Source organism: Macaca fascicularis, chromosome 12 (assembly GCF_037993035.2).
Source record: "Macaca fascicularis isolate 582-1 chromosome 12, T2T-MFA8v1.1".
Classification (NCBI taxonomy): Eukaryota; Metazoa; Chordata; class Mammalia; order Primates; family Cercopithecidae; genus Macaca; species Macaca fascicularis.
In genome coordinates this window covers 72,265,326-72,283,222 of record NC_088386.1, presented here as the reverse complement: position 1 = coordinate 72,283,222, position 17,897 = coordinate 72,265,326, and the positions used below count along the sequence as shown (strand labels likewise).

General features: G+C 39.6%; 1 long non-coding RNA gene across 2 annotated transcripts in view; it reads right to left on the bottom strand.

Moving 5' to 3' along the window:
• LOC102135057 (uncharacterized) overlaps positions 1 to 17,897 on the bottom strand; it is a 180,481-nt gene that overhangs the window by 79,961 nt on the left and 82,623 nt on the right. The window lies entirely within an intron of this gene.

The window sequence follows — 17,897 nt, the reverse complement described above, 5'->3', positions numbered from 1 at the left end:
CACCGTGTTAGCCAGGATGGTCTCAATCTCCTGACCTCGTGATCCGCCTGCCTCGGCCCCCCAAAGTGCTGGGATTACAGGCATAAGCCACTGTGCCCGGCCTAGAACAATTTTTCTAAAGTGGTGGCAGGGAAGCAGGGGTTGTTTTTGCTTCCATGACCTAATAAGAATCAAGCCATCTGAGGTCCACCCACTAGAACCTTTTCAGCTTGGAATACAGCCCTGAATTGCTTATCTTTTGCTCCAAACTTGACTTTTGGGGTCTCTGTGGGAGGCATACTATCAGCTCATGATCATCAGGTCTCTGGCAATGGCCTCATAGCTCTGACTTTCAGAAGACCACCAGCCTCAAACTTCCCTTGTCAAGATAAAGCTCAGGGGAGCCCTTGCCATTAATAGTTATCTTCCTTAATGACTCCTCAATATCATTTTAAGTCCTATACTACATTTAAACAAGTACATATACTTACACATTATCAGAAAATACAGAATAGCAAAATGATGAATTAAAAGTTACCTTTAGGCCGAGCACAGTGGCTCATGCCTGTAATCTCAGCACTTTGGAGGCCAAGACGTATGGATCACCTGAGGTCAGGAGTTCGAGACCAGCCTGACCAACATAGTGAAAACCCATCTCTACTAAAAATACAAAATTAGCTGGGCATGGTGGTGCATGCCTGTAATCCCAGCTGTTTGGGAGGCTGAGGCAGGAGAATGCTTGAACCTGGGAGGCAGAGGTTTCAGTGAGCTGAGATTGGACCACTGCACTCCAGTCTGGGCAACAAGAGCAAAACTCTATCTCAAAAAAAAAAGTTACCTTTAATCCCACTACTGCGAACATAATAGTACACATTCATCTTTTCAATCTTTTTTTTCTTACCCATATGCAAGTCCTATTTTAAAAATAATAATTTTAGTATGAAGTCATACACTTCTGGATACAAATCTTGGTTCCACCACTTAACAGTGTGACCTAAAGTAATTCACTCTTGATTTGTTTATTCATCTATAAAATGGGAATAATTACACTCACCTCATGGAATTTTGTTAGGCTTTAAAATGAGATGATATATATAAACCATTTATCCCATTGCTTGGTGCATAACAAACATCCAATAAATGTAATATCCCTTGACGTCCACACCTGAGGAGCTAAATTGCAAAAACCGCATAGGACTCAACTTCAAGAACTGACTTATGATCTGAGAAAAGCCTCCTTTAAAAGATCTCAAGCTTCATTGCTTAAATTAATTCCAAACTTCTTAAAGATATTAAAAGGCAATGCACAATTTGATTCAGACATGTAACATGAAACTGTGTAATTAAACATATATATCCTGAAATTAATTTTACATTCACTTTTATAATACAGTACACTTATATAGAATAACACATGGCTCTTGATTAAACAGCAGACTGCTGTTCAATCAAACAGCTCAAGATAGATCATAAAACGTGAAAATGCAGCATCAGCACCAAAATATGGTTATGGGATTTTAATATTCACTTCCATACTCTTACCTAGGTAGCATAAAAGTGGATGTTTCAGAGAGAAAATATTAAGAAACCGTTAAGCATTAAGTGTATCACATTTCTGCTTAAATGCTATTGGGTCATCTAGATTTATTGTGAATAAGACAAGAGGAATTTAGGGATTTGTCTTTCAGAGTAAAGTTAATTAGGGCCAATATAATTTTGGTATAAAAATTTCAATTATGAAAATAAACTTTTAAAGGCATTTGAGTTTATTATTTTCTCTATTTCATGGTTCATTTTCAAAATAAAATCCACTCAACTGTGCACATAGTATGATGGAAATATTTTCCAAATCTCAACTCTTAAATAATACAAATTCTTGCCAAGTTTGAGGAGTAGGGCAAAAGATAAATGAGATTCACAGATGATTCCTTAAATTTTTGTTTCATTCTTTAATGTGATTTTCTTCCCTTCTGCAAACCTTCGTCTGAACAGTAAAAAAGATAGTAAAATTGGCAATTTGAGTTTCATTTCACTCAACCTCCCATGTCAGAAGACCTTTTGGGTCGGGAAAACCACCTGCTCTACTCAACTGTTCACCGTTGCTCATGTAAAAGTCATTTTTCCTCAATTTGATTATGCCCAAATAAGGCCTAGCTAAAGCATCAGAGATTTTTAAGTGTAAATATTTTGTTGAAATATATTTTGTTATGTGATAATTCTCCAGAAGTCTCTCACATTTCTGCATGTCCTGTGAGCAGTGAGGCACTGACAACTTTTGTTCCAGACTATCTTTCCAAGGATGTTTGTATACAGAACAGCTTTGGAAGACACATGGCATCTGCCTCTCAAGCAAAGGACAGGTTTGTTTATTATTTGTTATAACAAAGACATTGTCTCCCTCCAGGACAAAGATAGAGCATGTTGCTTGTATCTCATTATGAAGGATCTGGGTTCTCTAAACTTGAGGTTCCTCAGCCATGACACAAACCCACTGCATGTACAGCATCCATTGTAGCCTCTTCTGTGCAATTCTGGGAGGAAGACCAAAGGGAACCAGAGCTAACATAAAGCTCACGCTATTTGCCATGCTATAAGTCATAAACTATTTTGTCTCTGACCTAGGAATATCATGTCTTCTGCCAGCATTCATAAAACTATGGCAGGATTGCAAATAGAGTAGACTCTCAGTCCCTTAACAGTTCTTGATGTAATACACATTTAAAAGGTACACATTCTGTGAAGAGAGGACTGAGTGAAGAAAAAAAAAAAAAGAAAAATAAAGGGAGAAGGGAGGAAAAAGTACGCAAATCACAAGTGTACAAGTAGGTGAATTTTTATGAAGTAAACACATTTATAGAAACAAAACCAAAGGAATGGAATAGAAGCAGAACCTCAGAACTCCCCTTGTGCTCACTATCAGTCATAACTCCCCTACAGAGCAACTGTTCTCCTCACTTCCAACACCATAGTTTAGTTTTGCCTTTCTTGAACTTCACATGATTGAAACCATACAGTGTTTAGTCTTTTGTATGACTTAATTTGCTCAAAATTATGTTTTTGGAATTTATCCATGTTGTTGCATATAGTTTTAGCTTCTCCACTCTCATTACTAAATAGTATTCTATTAATATCATGTCAGTATGCCACATTTCTAATGAAGTCTTTCTGGAATCCCCTAGCTTCTTCTGAATTCCCCCAATCCTTAATTAGGACCTTTCCTGTTCGACTCACCACTTTTTTACTTTGTATTTTAGTCATTAAAGTATATTTATTATTTTCTGTGCTAGACTAGTGATTACTTCAAGACTTAAGCCCCAAGGGAACTTGAGAAGTATATTCATTCATTCAACTATTCTGCAAACATTCATAGAGAACCACCTATGTCTGCAGTGTTAGCTGCCAGCACTGTGCTCATCCACATAACCAGCACACACACACACACAAACATATGATAAGTGATTATTTAATAGGCAGGAAGAAAAGTGAAAGAGGTCACAAGAAAATGGCTGACAAAATTTACCAGCCAGAGAATGTGTCCTGACTAATGTACAGTTGACTATATTACATGAGGAATGAGTCTAGTTTTTATAAACTACAAGGACTTATATGACAAACTGCCTATTAATATATTCACATGATTCCCTGATATACATTTCTCAACCTTAGCAAAGGAAAGCCTGTGATTCACACATCCCCTCCAAATTTGTTCCTCCACAATTTTTTCCATCTCATTAAAATACGCTATAGTCCATTTATTTGCCCAAACCAAAAATACTGGCATCATCTTCCTTATTCTTCACATCTAGTGCATCAGTACACTCTGTAGAGCCCGCCTCTAGAGCACATCCCAAATCCATGCTTTTGCCCATCTCCACTTCTATCAATCTAGTCCTCATGTTTCCCTGCATCTCATCTGTCCCTGTCTCCATTCTCCACATGGTAACTGCAGTTATCTTGAAACATATGTTAGGTCATGTTATTCTCCTGATGAAAACCCTCCAATAGTGATATAGGTTGGATATTTGTTCTCTCCAAATCTCATGTTGGAATGTGGTCCCCAATGTTGAAGGTGGAGCCTGGTGGGAGGTGTTTGGTTATGGGGGTGGATCCCTAATGAATGGTTTGATGCCCTCCTTGGGGTAATGAGTGAGTTCTTATTGTATTCATTCACAGTTGTTTAAAGAGTCTGGCACATCCTCCATTCTCTCTTGCTCTCTCTATTGCCATGTGCCTGCTCCCCTTTCACCTTCTGCCATGATTGAAAGCCCCCTGAAGCCTCACCAGAAACAAGAAAGCACCATGCTTCTTCCACAGTCTGCAGGACCATGAGCCAAATAAACTTCTTTTCTTTACAAATTACCCAGTCTCAAGAATTATTTTATAGCAATGCATAATGAACTAACAAAAATAGTATCTCATTGCTCCTAGAACAGAATATAAACCCTTTTCTGTAGAGTTAAAGCCCATTCTAAACTGTGATTCTAGTTCGTCCTCACCTATGAAATTCTAGTCACCAACCTTTTATTTGCCAGGCTTACCTTGCCTAGAACTTTTGTACATTCTCATCCCTTAGTCTGGAAAGCTTTCTCTCTTACCTTCATATGGCTGATTTGCTCTTTTCACTTAGATCTCAGCTTAAATATCACCACCCCAAAGAACCCCTTCTTGATATTCTAATCCAAAGAAGCCAATCAGTTACTTCCTGTCACATCACCATATTTTAATCCACTGCATAGTACTTTCCTTATCTGACATTTTCTTTCCTTTTTAGTATTAACTATTTTATATCTTAAAATGTAAAAAGAAAAAAAAAGATACTTATAAGCAAATACTACTTATAACTGAAACTTCCATATTCTCTATTATAGTTTTGGTAAATATTTTGTCTGACTTTTGACCTAACTGCTACAGAGATATGAATTCTTATGTTTATTTACTTGAGTGTTTTAGGTTGAATTACGTCCACCCCCCGTCAAAAGAGATGTTGAAATCCTAACCCTCAGCATTTCGGAATGTGACTTTATTTGAAAACAGGGTCACTGCAGATGCAATTAGTTCAGATGAGGTTGTGCTGGTGTAGGATGGATATAACTGGTGTCTTTATAAGACAGCCATGTGAAGACACAGAGACGCAGGGATAAACTCCTGTGAAGGCAGAGGATTGCAGCGATGCATCTACAAGCCAACTCTGCCAACATCTTGACTTTGGACTTCTGGCCTCCAGAACTGTGAGACAATAAATTTCTGTTGCTTTTAGCCACCTAGTGTGTAGTACTTTGTTATGGCAGTCCTAGGAAGTAAGCAGATGTGTTTAAAGGGAATAGATAAAACATACATGTTGATGATTTAGGGTCTTTCTATGACAGAGGAGTGGGTCACAGCAATGAAATCAAGTTCCTCTACTTGTGTGCAGTTTCTCTTCCTTTTGCAGGCTCCACTCCAATAATGTGTGTAGTGATACCACAAGGAGCCCGAGAGCCAATCCCAAAATTAAAGGGACTTTAGAATGTACCAGGGTATATGAGAAAACCAAATAGCTCATTTTCCCCAGGACCTTCATTGTCATCGGTTGAATCAATCATTGAGTTGCATTTATAGCTATTATTCATAGCATGTCTGGTAGCATTAAGACCTTTCAGATCTTATTATCTTAGTTGATGTTAGTAGAATTACATTTACATTGATTTCTAAAAGACAGTGTGTTTGAGAGCATGCTTGGGTGGTGTTTACTAAACGGGATTGGCTAGGTAAACATAGACAAAGAGTTAAGAATGCTACAGAGCTGATCAGATGACAAAAACAAATCTTATTTAAGAATAATTGGATTTATGTTACCCATAAATCTGAATTGTATCTGTGAAATGCTCCCTCTTATCCAATAAGTATATGAGTAGGGATAGAGTGAGAATAATACCTATCTCTCAAGATCATTACCTGACACTAGAGATCAGTCATTACTATTTTGTTTCTAATACGGAAACCCTGAGAAATGCCAGTGCATGATGATGGTGCCTCCTCTGCTCAACTTGCAGTGGGCATTTGGTAAATATTAAATCATGTTGTTTGGACAAAAGTCTTTGACAATGTGGAAAATAATCTATTTATGTTCATTATTATATGATGTCATCTTTACATGAGTCATCTTGATCTGGTCAAAAAACTTTATTTGATTGGAGATTTGACTAGTGATGGCACACATGATACACTCTCAGATCCGAGTGCCTTCAGAATTACACATGGCCAGATAACCTCTCTATAGAAGGCTGATGGAGTAGTGGCTAAGATCCCAGGCATTGGGGGCAGATATACCTGGGTTTGAGCCCTGGCTCTATTCCTTACTAACCACAGGCTTTTAGAAAATTATACAACTTCTCGGCACTTTCAATTCTTTACCTGTAATTGGGAGCAATGACATGTGCTTTGTAGAGGTCTTTTGAAGATTAAGAGATGAGACATGTAGAAATGTGAAATGGTTAACTTTATCTTAACTTGCTTAAATCTTCAAAGACCCTATTTCCAATGAAGGTTACAGTTCTAAGAACTGGGGTTAGGACTTCAGTGTACCATATATTTTCTTGTGGGGAGGGTCAGTCATGGAGACACACAATTCAACCCATAAAAAGGCCTTGTCCCACTAGGTAGTCCCTGGGTGAAAAATTAATGAGGTTTTCTGTCCCTGTGCTAACATCAAAAGCCATGATTTAAAAACTAAGAGCCTTTCATCTCTACTCAAGCAAAAACATACTGGACTGAGGACATTTGGTCAATTTCAGAGGAGGGCAAAGCTCATCAAGCTTCAGTACTATGAGGCACTTCAGAGACTTCTATGAGTGACCTACCCACTTTACAGATGAGAAAACTGAGAGTCAGAAACATGATTTAGCCAGACTTTCAGAGCTCATCAGGTTACAGACAAAAAGTAGAACCCATATATTTTTACTCCCCTTTCATTATTCCATAGGTGTTGGAATTTCTTCACTTTAACTTGTCTGTGTAGACATAACCTTGAACATAGTCCCTAAGAAAATATTTCTCAGAGACATCAGTACATCTAATAAGCCTCTAAGCATAATAATCAGAACCAGTGGGTAAGGCATTCTAACAATCCCCAAATGTGTTTTTAACACTGTTATTGTTGTTTTAACATTGAATACACTTAACCAGGAAATCCAAACTTCTTTCTGAAGCATTCCAACTGTTGTGTTTATACTCAGTTGCCACACAACATTTTCTCCTACTGTGTTTTAGTTGGCAAGAGCTCCAGGACAAGTTTTCATAGCCAAGTAGCCTCAGATAGGGAATCTTTCCAATCCCCAGAGACCTGGCATAGCCCCAGAATCAATAGTCACAGGAATAGGTGCCAGACTCATCCCATCCAGGGCTTTAGCTAGCCTTGGACCAAACCCTATTTAGACCCTGAAACTGGATAGGAAGAACCAGCTGAAAAAATAGAGCCATACAAAGGTTATAGATAAATAAGTAAAAGCTACTTTTCTTCCATCAGAAAAAAAGGGGAATCCTGCACAAAATATATTAAATTCTTCATTCACCCTTGCTCCCACCACCAAAAAAATTGCATATGCAGCCATGTTGCCAATCTCTTGAATTAAAAGTGGATAATCACATTCAATATTTTACTATCATTATGTATTTTTCAGAACACAGAATATGGAATTCTGTCACCATTACAGGGTGTTTCCTACTTTCATTACACAATTTGGAGATTGTGAAATGAAAATATATATGATTTAAATGGCAATGTATAAATCTGGCATCTTTCTCCATAGGATATATCATTCATTCATTTAGCAAACTTTGAGCATGCCAGCACAGTGCTATGCCCTGGGATTCTTAGATGAATAAATCTGAATTAGATGAATAAATAAAGCTGCCTTTGTTCACTTTTCTGACCAAGCACCAGATTATACCCTCCAACTAAAGATGAACCGGGAACTGTAGTTGTCCTAGAGGTGGGGAGGAAAAGAAGGGTAGTGGTGGGAGAGCAAAAGCAGAGAAGGAGAGGCTGGAGGTATGGAGCTCATCTGGCTTTATTTGGATATGCCTCATCTGGCTTTATTTGGATATGCCTACAGACGTGCCTACGGATTGTAAAGGAAGACATTGTGTACCACCTATGGTCCATGATGACACTTGCTATTAAAAAGGCATAAGGGGAGCCGGGCACAGTGACTCACGCCTGTAATCCCAGCACTGTGGGAGGCTGAGGCAGGTGGACCACCTGAAGTCAGGAGTTCGAGACCAGCCTGGCCAACATGGTGAAACCCCGTCTCTACTAAAAATACAAAAATTAGCTGGGCGTGGTGGTGGGTGCCTGTAATCCCAGCTACTCGGGAGGCTGAGGCAGGGGAATCACTTGAACCCAGGAAGCAGAGGTTGCAGTGAGCTGAGATCATGCCATCATACTCCAGCCTGGGCAACAAGAGCGAAACTCCATCTAAAAAAATAAAAAGGCATATGGGGCCAGGTGTAGTGGCTCATGCCTGTAATCCCAGCACTGTGGGAAGCTGAGGCAGGCAGATCAGCTGAGGTCAGGAGTTAGAGACCAGCCTGGCCAACATGGGCAAAACCCTGTCTCGGCTAAAATAAAACACGAAAAATTAGCAGGGTGTGGGGGCACACACCTGTAATCCCAGCTACTTGGGAGGCTGAGGCAGAAGGATCACGTGAGCCCATGAGGCAGAGGTTGTAGTGAGCTGAGATCATGCCGCTGCACTCCAGCCTGGGTGACAGAGTGAGACTGTCTCAAAAAACAAACCAACAAACAAAAGGCATATAGACAGTGTTTTAGGGGTTAATATGAATGATTAAGTCACCTTAGAGGGAAACATGGAAGATGGTCAATGTGCTGAGAAAGGTTTGGTCTAATTGGTGTTTTAGAAAGATGACCATGGTAACAGTCAGTCAGGCCAGCAGGATGTGCATACTGTATGCATACTCTGGTCCCAGGCCTAGGCCATTTTATGTGACTATTTTAATTTTCCGTCAGCTATGTCCTTCTAAGAAGGCAGACAGGGTACAAGCAGTTTTTGGTGATCATTCTACTATATCCTGCTGTGAAGAGGGTAGAGCTCTGCTCAGCAAGCCTCATCTTTCTGCAGATGGAGCTGGTCCACTGTGGGCTGGGGCACTGCTGGCGATCTTTTGTCCAGCATCCTGTCCAGGGAAAAGCTGCCTTTGTTCACTTTTCTGACCAAGCACCAGATTATACCCTCCAACTAAAGACGAACCGGGAACTGTAGTTGTCCTAGAGGTGGGGAGGAAAAGAAGGGTAGTGGTGGGAGAGCAAAAGCAGAGAAGGAGAGGCTGGAGGTATGGAGCTCATCTGGCTTTATTTGGATATTGCTCTCCTGGACTCCAAATGGAAAATAGAACTGAACACCCAAGATTAAAAAATGCAATTCACACTAAGTAAGTCTAAAGTAATTTACACCAGGCATTAAAGTGTTTTGCATGAGAATATAGTATGATGTAGACAACCCAAGAATTATGTCTTTCATTAAAAGGTTTGCAACTCAGTGTGCTGTGATATAACTATAGCAGTTTTTCTGTCTTGGTGATGGTTTTTTATTTTAAACACTGCCTTACAAATCGAGGAATGCAAATGCATCGGGAACACTCGGCCTCTGGGTTTTAACTTATTGTCACCTCTTACTAATCACTTCCTTTTTGTACTTTACCTGCTTGTACCAAGGTGAAAGGTGAACAGTTATACTGCCATTGCCCCTCAACCCCACGTATCCTGAGCCCAGCTATAAAGTAAACTGTCATTTATTTCTTCATTATTCAAAGTTAGCATTTGCTAGTTCAAAGCCCATTTGAGATTATGCATCAAGAATGATATACATTAAGGCTGGGATTAAAGGAAAATCAGTTACATGAAAGAAAGGTGTTTTGCCACAAATCTTGTGTGGGTATGTCAAGAAGTATATTCACTGCCTAATTTAAAAAGAAACCAGGACAACCCTCAGAGATATATACCTGCATCTGGCCAGTTTTTTTATAAGGATACTTTCTGTTTGAAGTTGGACTGGGAAGTTAGAGGAAAAACATTTCTCCCTGGCTACTACAAGCAGTTTATTGAAAAACAGTATGTAGATGTAATTCTGATTTTAGGCACTCATGAAGAGTAAAATCAAAAGTTGATTCATCCTGAACATGCTTAGACAGGGTAAAGAAACTGGGCTTAGAAGTAAGGCTGACAGATTTAGGTCTGCTATAAGGGGAGATCACATGAATGTTCAAATTCCCTTCTAACCCAATAATTCCATAATTGTATTGATTACTGCCTAATTATACTCATGATCTTGCTGGCCTGTTTGGAGGGACCATTTGCTGATTTGGTACAAACCTTGGTGATGCTCAATGTGAATCAAGGGACCTATAATGGGCCAGGCACTGAACTAGGTACTTTTCATCAATCATTCCATTTAATCCTCAAATCAGTTCCAAAATTTGGAAATTACGAGTTTCTACTGTGTATCATTCTCTTTGGCATAACTTATCATACAAATTAGACTGTTTTTTAAATTAGGCAACTAAGATCTCACATCTGATGCAATACTGAATGTAAAACTACTGTGACTATATTCTATACAATGCCTGGAATTCTGTGAGCTCATACATAGAAAACAACAAAAAATTATAATGGCTGTATTGTTGCTGGACCAGTTTTGTTGCTGGGCTGTATTGTTGCTGGACACAGAGGTTATCATGTGCAAATCAAATGTTTGAATATGAATTTACCAAGATACTGGTGCTCTGGAGATTGTGGTTCCAGAGACTAAGTGCCTTCTCGTCTCTGTGAGGGTCCTAATGCCACCCAGGCTCCTGGTAGTATGTCTACCATTTGGGACCAGCTTGATAAATGTGTGTAGAACAGAATTGAAGCATACTAGCCTCTTTTTCAGGCCTCTCCTAAAGCACCCTGAGCCCCCTGGTTTCCAAACATTCTAGTGGGAAGGTCAGGGGGCAAGGCCTTTCCATATGTTTCTGGCATCCTCTCTGATCAATATTTGATAAGCAAGAGTGTTATCTGACGCCTCCAGAGCAGATGCTCACAACCCATTTCTGCTTTTAACTCAAAGTCAGATTTTGCTAAAGGACTTTGGGGGTCTGGATAGGGGATGTGTGACCTACAGACTTGGAGCAGAAGCTCTCTTTTATAACTCGGGGAAGGTGCCAAGTAATTCCATGGGTAAAAACTAGTGAAAAAATACCTTGGTCTCATATTTTTGCACCCAGCTTAGCCACTTCATCATCTCCATCTGGCTTTGCTCTTAAACAACAAAAACATCAAAGTGCACTTGGCAAGGCTCATCCACAAAATATGCTTTCATTTTCTACATGAGCTCATCTCTATCCAGTCAATAAAGAATATTTGATTTTGGTTAATGTCGTTTGTTTCATGAAAAGAACTAACTTAACAACTGTACCTAGCTTTGAATAAATCCAATGGTTTTAATAATCAAGGAGAAACCAAATACTTATTAAGTCCTTTAATTTGGACTGGTTGTTTTATTTAATACAACCCTGTTTCCAGTTATCTATTTTACTGGTGAAGAAACCAAGGCTCAGAAAATTGTACAATTAGCTGATGATCACAGAGTGAATTAGTGGAGTTAGTGACTAAGTTAGGATTTGCATTTCAGTCCATTTGAGAAGGGAGACTGAGCTTTTTCTACTAGACTTAAAGACTTTCATCAGCTCAACAGAGACACAGAATCACTGAATCAGAACTCTGCCTATGTATCCTGACATGGTACAAGTTATTCAGGGCCACCCTCTTTTCCAAGGAGGACACAGGAAGCACTCCCTCCCCAGGGTTGATAGCCACCTTTGTGTACATGGACACTGGGAAACAGCTGCTGGGTGTGCTGGAGGCGTTGCAAAGGACTAGTGGAGGCATCACAGGCCACCTTAGCACCCTGAGGAGCCCAGATGGCTGTTGTCATTCATATTTTCAACCAAAACAATGTCAGGGTGGCCTTTGAGGCTCTGGATGAAGATGACTTTCTCAACCCAACTGAGAGCACTGCGGGGCTGAGCAGCATTTTGCAGTAGCAGCATCAGCCTACAATCAATGATTCCTGTTTTTAACAGTGAATTCTAAAAGTATACAAAATTGTAGATCTAAACCATGGCACTGGATATGATTTTAAGGTCATCCATCATACATACCACTATCTTTACATGAAAATAAGTGTCTATACCATTTAAATGAGCTCACATGTATTTGTTAAGCAGTCCATTCTCTTCATTGTGGAATGAAGTTAATGGGTGAAACGAACAGAATCAGCATGCTTTTTCATTCTGTTGGCATAAATTTTTAATCTTCTTGGCTGAGGAGGTGAGTGCCTATTTCTCCGGTTGATTTAAAATACCATGCGGTTAAGGTATACAAAACTGAACTACTGCACTTGACTGGGGGAAGAGTGCTTAGTTATCACTTTTGTTCATTGTTTTCCATGGAGAATCCATAAGATAGGGAAGCAGGCATGAGTTTGTTTTCAGACATAAAGAAACTATGGCACAGAGAGGTGGAACATCTATCTCAGAGTACACAAGAGGTGGAGAATTCTAACACAGGTTCCAAGTTTCCAGCCAGAGCAATCTTGTTTAAATAACTGACAAAATGCCAGTTGGCAGAGATGTCAAAATAATATCATAGCAGGACAAAAGGTGCTTGGAGAAATCATGTCTATTCCCAGACAAATTACTGAAGTTATAGTTTGGAGCAAAACATAAAATCTAACAAATCTGTGCCATCCAAACCATTTCCTAGTCTTCTCTTTCAACGGCATCTTGATGAAGGTTTTTGCCTGTGAAAAATATCATTTAACTTTGGTAGCTATAGATGTGTGTTTTTTCTTTCATTGTAAACATTTATTAAACATCTTTCCATATGGCACCTTATTTAATTTCTACTCACAGTTGCCTCACAAGAAATGGAAGGGAAGCACAAGGGGATTGAGCACCTTGGCTGAAGCCCTTGGTCAGCAAGTGGGAGAGCAAGCATTGGGATGGCAGCTTCCAACCTAAGCATGTGCTCGTCTCGGTGCACTGCCCAGAACCTGCTCAGTTCAGCTTCCTAGAGGGGCTCTCTACTCATAAACTTTGGAAAGGAGAACAGTTCTTCACGGAGAATGTGAACAATCAAGCTGGACTCTCACAGAACTTCCTAGAGGCCCTACTCTGGTCCAAGATTGAACCACAATGAAATGATCAGTTCTGCATTAGATGATCTCACTGATCAATTTTCTTTCCATTCCGTCATTTGGTGCACCCTTCCTCTACCTCCAGAGTCATCTGGACCCATGACTACCACCAAAAGATCTTAGCACCCTGAAATCTCAGTTCTGGCCTGCTGACTTCTTAGATCCATGTATTTTCTAACTTTATCCATCCTCAAAACCTTCCCTCCTTGGGACCCTGTTTTCTAATGATAAATAAGTAATGAGTCTTACAATCCAAGACTCATTGACAGGGGCATTGCAGAAATTCCCTATCCACAGGTGTGACTATTATAGTAGAAATTTCAGACACATCGACAGATGAGTAGATAAATCTTATAGGAAGACTGAGGATCTTATACCCCAGCAACCACTCTGCCATTCTGAATGGGATGTGGCTGGCCCTAGACCAGCTACAAATGCATGTCATGCCCTTATGTCAGATTCATCAAATGTTAAATCAGGAAGTCATTTGGATAATACATTTCTAGTTATAAATTACAAAAACTGACTCAAGCTAGCTTAAGGGAAAAAATTAATAATCTAAATATATGGAGGTGAGAAATCAAGGAGAACTCAAGGAAAATCTGAACAAGCAGGTCTCAGGAATATGGTGAACAGGGGCCACTCTGAGGACACATGAATAAGATTCCAAAAACTTTCTCTTGTTAATGTGACTTGGTTCCTATCTTATTCTGGCTGAGGTGCTGTACCAAAATACCTTAGACTGGGTAATTTATAAGTAGCAGAAATTTATCTCTTGCAGTTTTGGAGGCTGGGAAGACTAAAATCAAGATGCCAGCAGATTTGATGTCCAGTGAGGGCTTATTCCTCATAGATGGCACCTTCTTGCTGTGACCTCACATGGTGGAAGGGACAGCAGGCTCCCTCAAGCCTCCTTTATAAGGGTACTAGTCACATTCATGAGGGTGGAGACCTCATGGCCTAATCACCTCCCAAAGCCCCCACCTCTTAATACTATTACATTGGGGATTTAGATTTCAACTGTGAATCTGTGGGGGACACATACATTTAGACCACAGCAGTTCCTAGTACCCAGACATCATGACTGACTCTGACCAAAGCTTTGAGAGAAAGAGCCAGACTAAGTAAGGTGACCACTTTGATCCAGTCAGCTGTAGCCTGTGGGACAGGGTCATGAGGTTCAAACACAGTGTGGGGAAGAGGAGGGGAGAGTATTCAGAGAAGAATGTCCATTATGTGAGGCCATAGTGACTACCCATGAGTCAACACTCCTCGTTTTACAGAAGAGGAAGCAGGGGCCCAGAAGAGTAAAGTGATTGTCTCAAGGTCAAACAGCTGGTAGTAGAAGAGCTGGACTAAAATATAGCCCCCTCATAGCTCCCCAGACTGAGGTCTTTCATCTGCCCTTATGTTTCTATTCCTTGCATGTTTTATGGCCTCAGTCTACCTTCCCTCCCACCTGCCGTCCCCACTGCAGACACAGCAGTCTTCAAAAAGCCCAAATCTGACCATGACACTGCTCTGCAAATTAGCCATCTGTCACTTCTAGTCCAGATTCCTTAGCAATTCAGGCAAAGCCCTTTTAACACTGACTCATAGAGTGTAGGAGTCTGCTAGAGCTGCCATGACAAAATACCCCCAGAATGGGTGACTTAATTGACAGAAATGTATTTCTCACAGTTCTGGAGGCTGAGAAGCCCAAGAGCAAGGAGCCAGCAAGATAGGCTTCATGCTGAGATCTCTCCTTTTGACTTGTAAGTGGCTACCATCTTGTTATGTACTCACATGACCTCTTTTCTCACCAGAGATCTCTGGTGTCCCTTCCTCTTCTTATTACAACGCTAGTCCTATTGGATGAGGACCCCACTCTTATGACCTCATTTAATCTTAATTACCTCCTTAATGGCCCTGTCTCCAAATATAGTCACCCTGGGGATTGGGGCTTCAAGATGTGAATTGGCAGGGCAGGGGGATGCAATTTAGTCTACAACATGGAGCTTTTTCCATTCTTCAATACAGCCTCTCTCTTCCCTGTTCACTTTACACTTAGCTACGCAGCCTACCTCGCCCCAACCCCACAAGGCATGCTCTTTTAAGTTCCCTCTGTTTGTCTGCTTGTGCTTTAAGCCTCAACTCCATGACTGTTATGCCATGGAGCCTCATGGGTGGTCATCCTCTGGTCAGATGTTCCCCATATGCTCCTTTAGCCCTGCCATGCATGTGTGTCACATGTGTGCCCTATGCAGGGGTCACATGTGTACATTACTGCATTTGCCACATTCTATTTCAATTAATGTATTTATGCATTTGTCTCTCCAACCAGAATGTGAATGCATTTGCCACATTCTATTTCAATTAATGTATTTATGCATTTGTCTCTCCAACCAGAATGTGAACTCCTGGAGAGCAGAAACTCTCTCATTGATTTTAATCTTCTCTCCTTATTGCCTACCCAGCGTTTGGCACAGGGCAGGTATTCAGTAAGTGCTGGTTGAATAGACAAGCAGCATGTTATAGAAAGGAAAGACTGGTTACCATATTCTTTGTCTCCATTTCATCACCATTTATTTCAGGGAAAATTTTTCACGAACCATGGAGATATATGTGTATCAGAAATTGAAGGGGAAAGTAAAGAGTAGGAATTAGAATACTTTTCTAAAGTGATAAAGAAAGCAGAACTTTGCTTACTCACTAACATCAAAGGGGAGACTCACCTCAGATTACAAGATTTTTGCACAGTGGATCCCTGGTGCATAAACAAGGGACGGATTCATCATATTCTTTCATGTTGTGCTCTAATATTGCTACTGTGCTATGCAGCATCTGCAATGGGAAGCCCCATGAAACACACCAATAGACAAATGCTAAACAAACATGATAAAATACAAGAGCAGCACACCATAAGACTCATTTTTCCATTCATTTTGACAAGGGTAATGTAGTTTTAATTACTAATGATAATATATATTGCCTACTAGTAAATGTCTGGTGGTGAATTTTGTAAACTTTTCATCTTGGGATACCATAGTACTCCTGAATTTGTTCATTAAATCCTTTGTTGCAAGCCAGAAGAAAATGAGCAAGTTTGTGAATTAACAAGGAGGCATAAATAAGCTCCTACCGCAGCAATTATATATGGTACTTTGAAAATTAGAGAACAAGATACAGTGGCCTTTTAAAATATTTTTATTCAATTGGAATACTATAATTTCAAAATTAATAAATTGAATGAAGGCCATATTCAATTCTGTCTTGAAATGATTGAATAATTGATTAAAACCTAGTTTCATTTTCAAGGTGAAAGAAGTATGTAAATTGTGTTTGCTGGACAAGCTAGAAGAAACAGACAATTGCTTAATTTTAGTTGTGTTTACAATTTGTGCACTCAGTGTTCCTATTGATGTGTGTTTGTTCTCATAACAAATCATGTACAATTATTAATAAGAATTCAAAGAATACAGCTAAAGTGTGAAATTATACAAATAATTCCACTGCAAAGAAAAGGCCCTAGAGGTGAACAGTATATTGAATTTTTCAAAGGAATATTATGTACTTGTGAATGTGTGTCATTTGAAGAAATGATTGTCATGGGAAATTAAATCCCACCTTGAAAGAAATGAGTAAGAATGAGAAAAATCACCATAAATTCTCTCTTTATAAAGGAATTTTACTTTTTGACAAACGAAATTTTCTCTAAGCTTCTAATCATACATGTCAATTACAGACATACGTTCATATATGGATAATGCAAAAACACTTTTGCTACACTATATTATTTTAGCTTAATTCAGATTTATTTCAAAGGAAAATAAAGAAGTTACGCATCATCTAATTCAGTTATTTTTCAAAGCATTGTCCATGGACTGCCTATATCAGAATCCCTGGCATGCTGATTGAAAATAAAGCTTTCCAGGTCCTAACCAAGACCCGAAGCCGAATCTCAGAGGTAAGAGCACACCTCAACCCACTTCCTAAGGAAAATCAGTGTCTCTCAGTCTGCTTCCAGGAGAACCAACCTGGCCCTTCTTGGTGAGAGGACTGTACACTGTGCTCCAGAAGAGAGAGGGCCTTATAGTCACTGCTCTGGAATGGCCCAAGGCAACAGAACACTACCGTCTCCCCGCTGTTTCTATTCCCCTCTTTGAGGCCTACTGATAAAAGTTCTGCACCTCTTCCAACTTCAGTTTCCAGATGACCCTATTGGGAATACTTAGGCCATACCCCTTTACTGCCAAATTATGGGCTAATCCCTGCTCTAAACTGGTGAGAAATGATAAACTATGACCATTAACTCCCCTCTTAGGACTTTCCCTTTCTTCCCCACTAGGTTTTCAGAAAATATGAAGCATCAAAAGGCTTTATTGTATTTTTCCGACTCACCATGTTATATCCCTGTGTAAAAGCAAACTCATTTAAAGAAAAATGATTTTTTTCTCTCCCTCTTTTTCTTACATTTTAAAATACTGTATGTTATATTCAAAGACTGGACATAATGTTTATAGCATGTTACTAAAATTAGAGAACAGATTGCAAAAACATTGTATACCACAGCTCTATAGTTGAAAGAAGCACATGTTATACAATACATTGCATACTAAGTACATAGTATGCAAAGTACTATGTATTGTAAGGGCATTTAAGATGTTAATAAAACTTCTGTGGAGATTAAATTCATAGGCTATT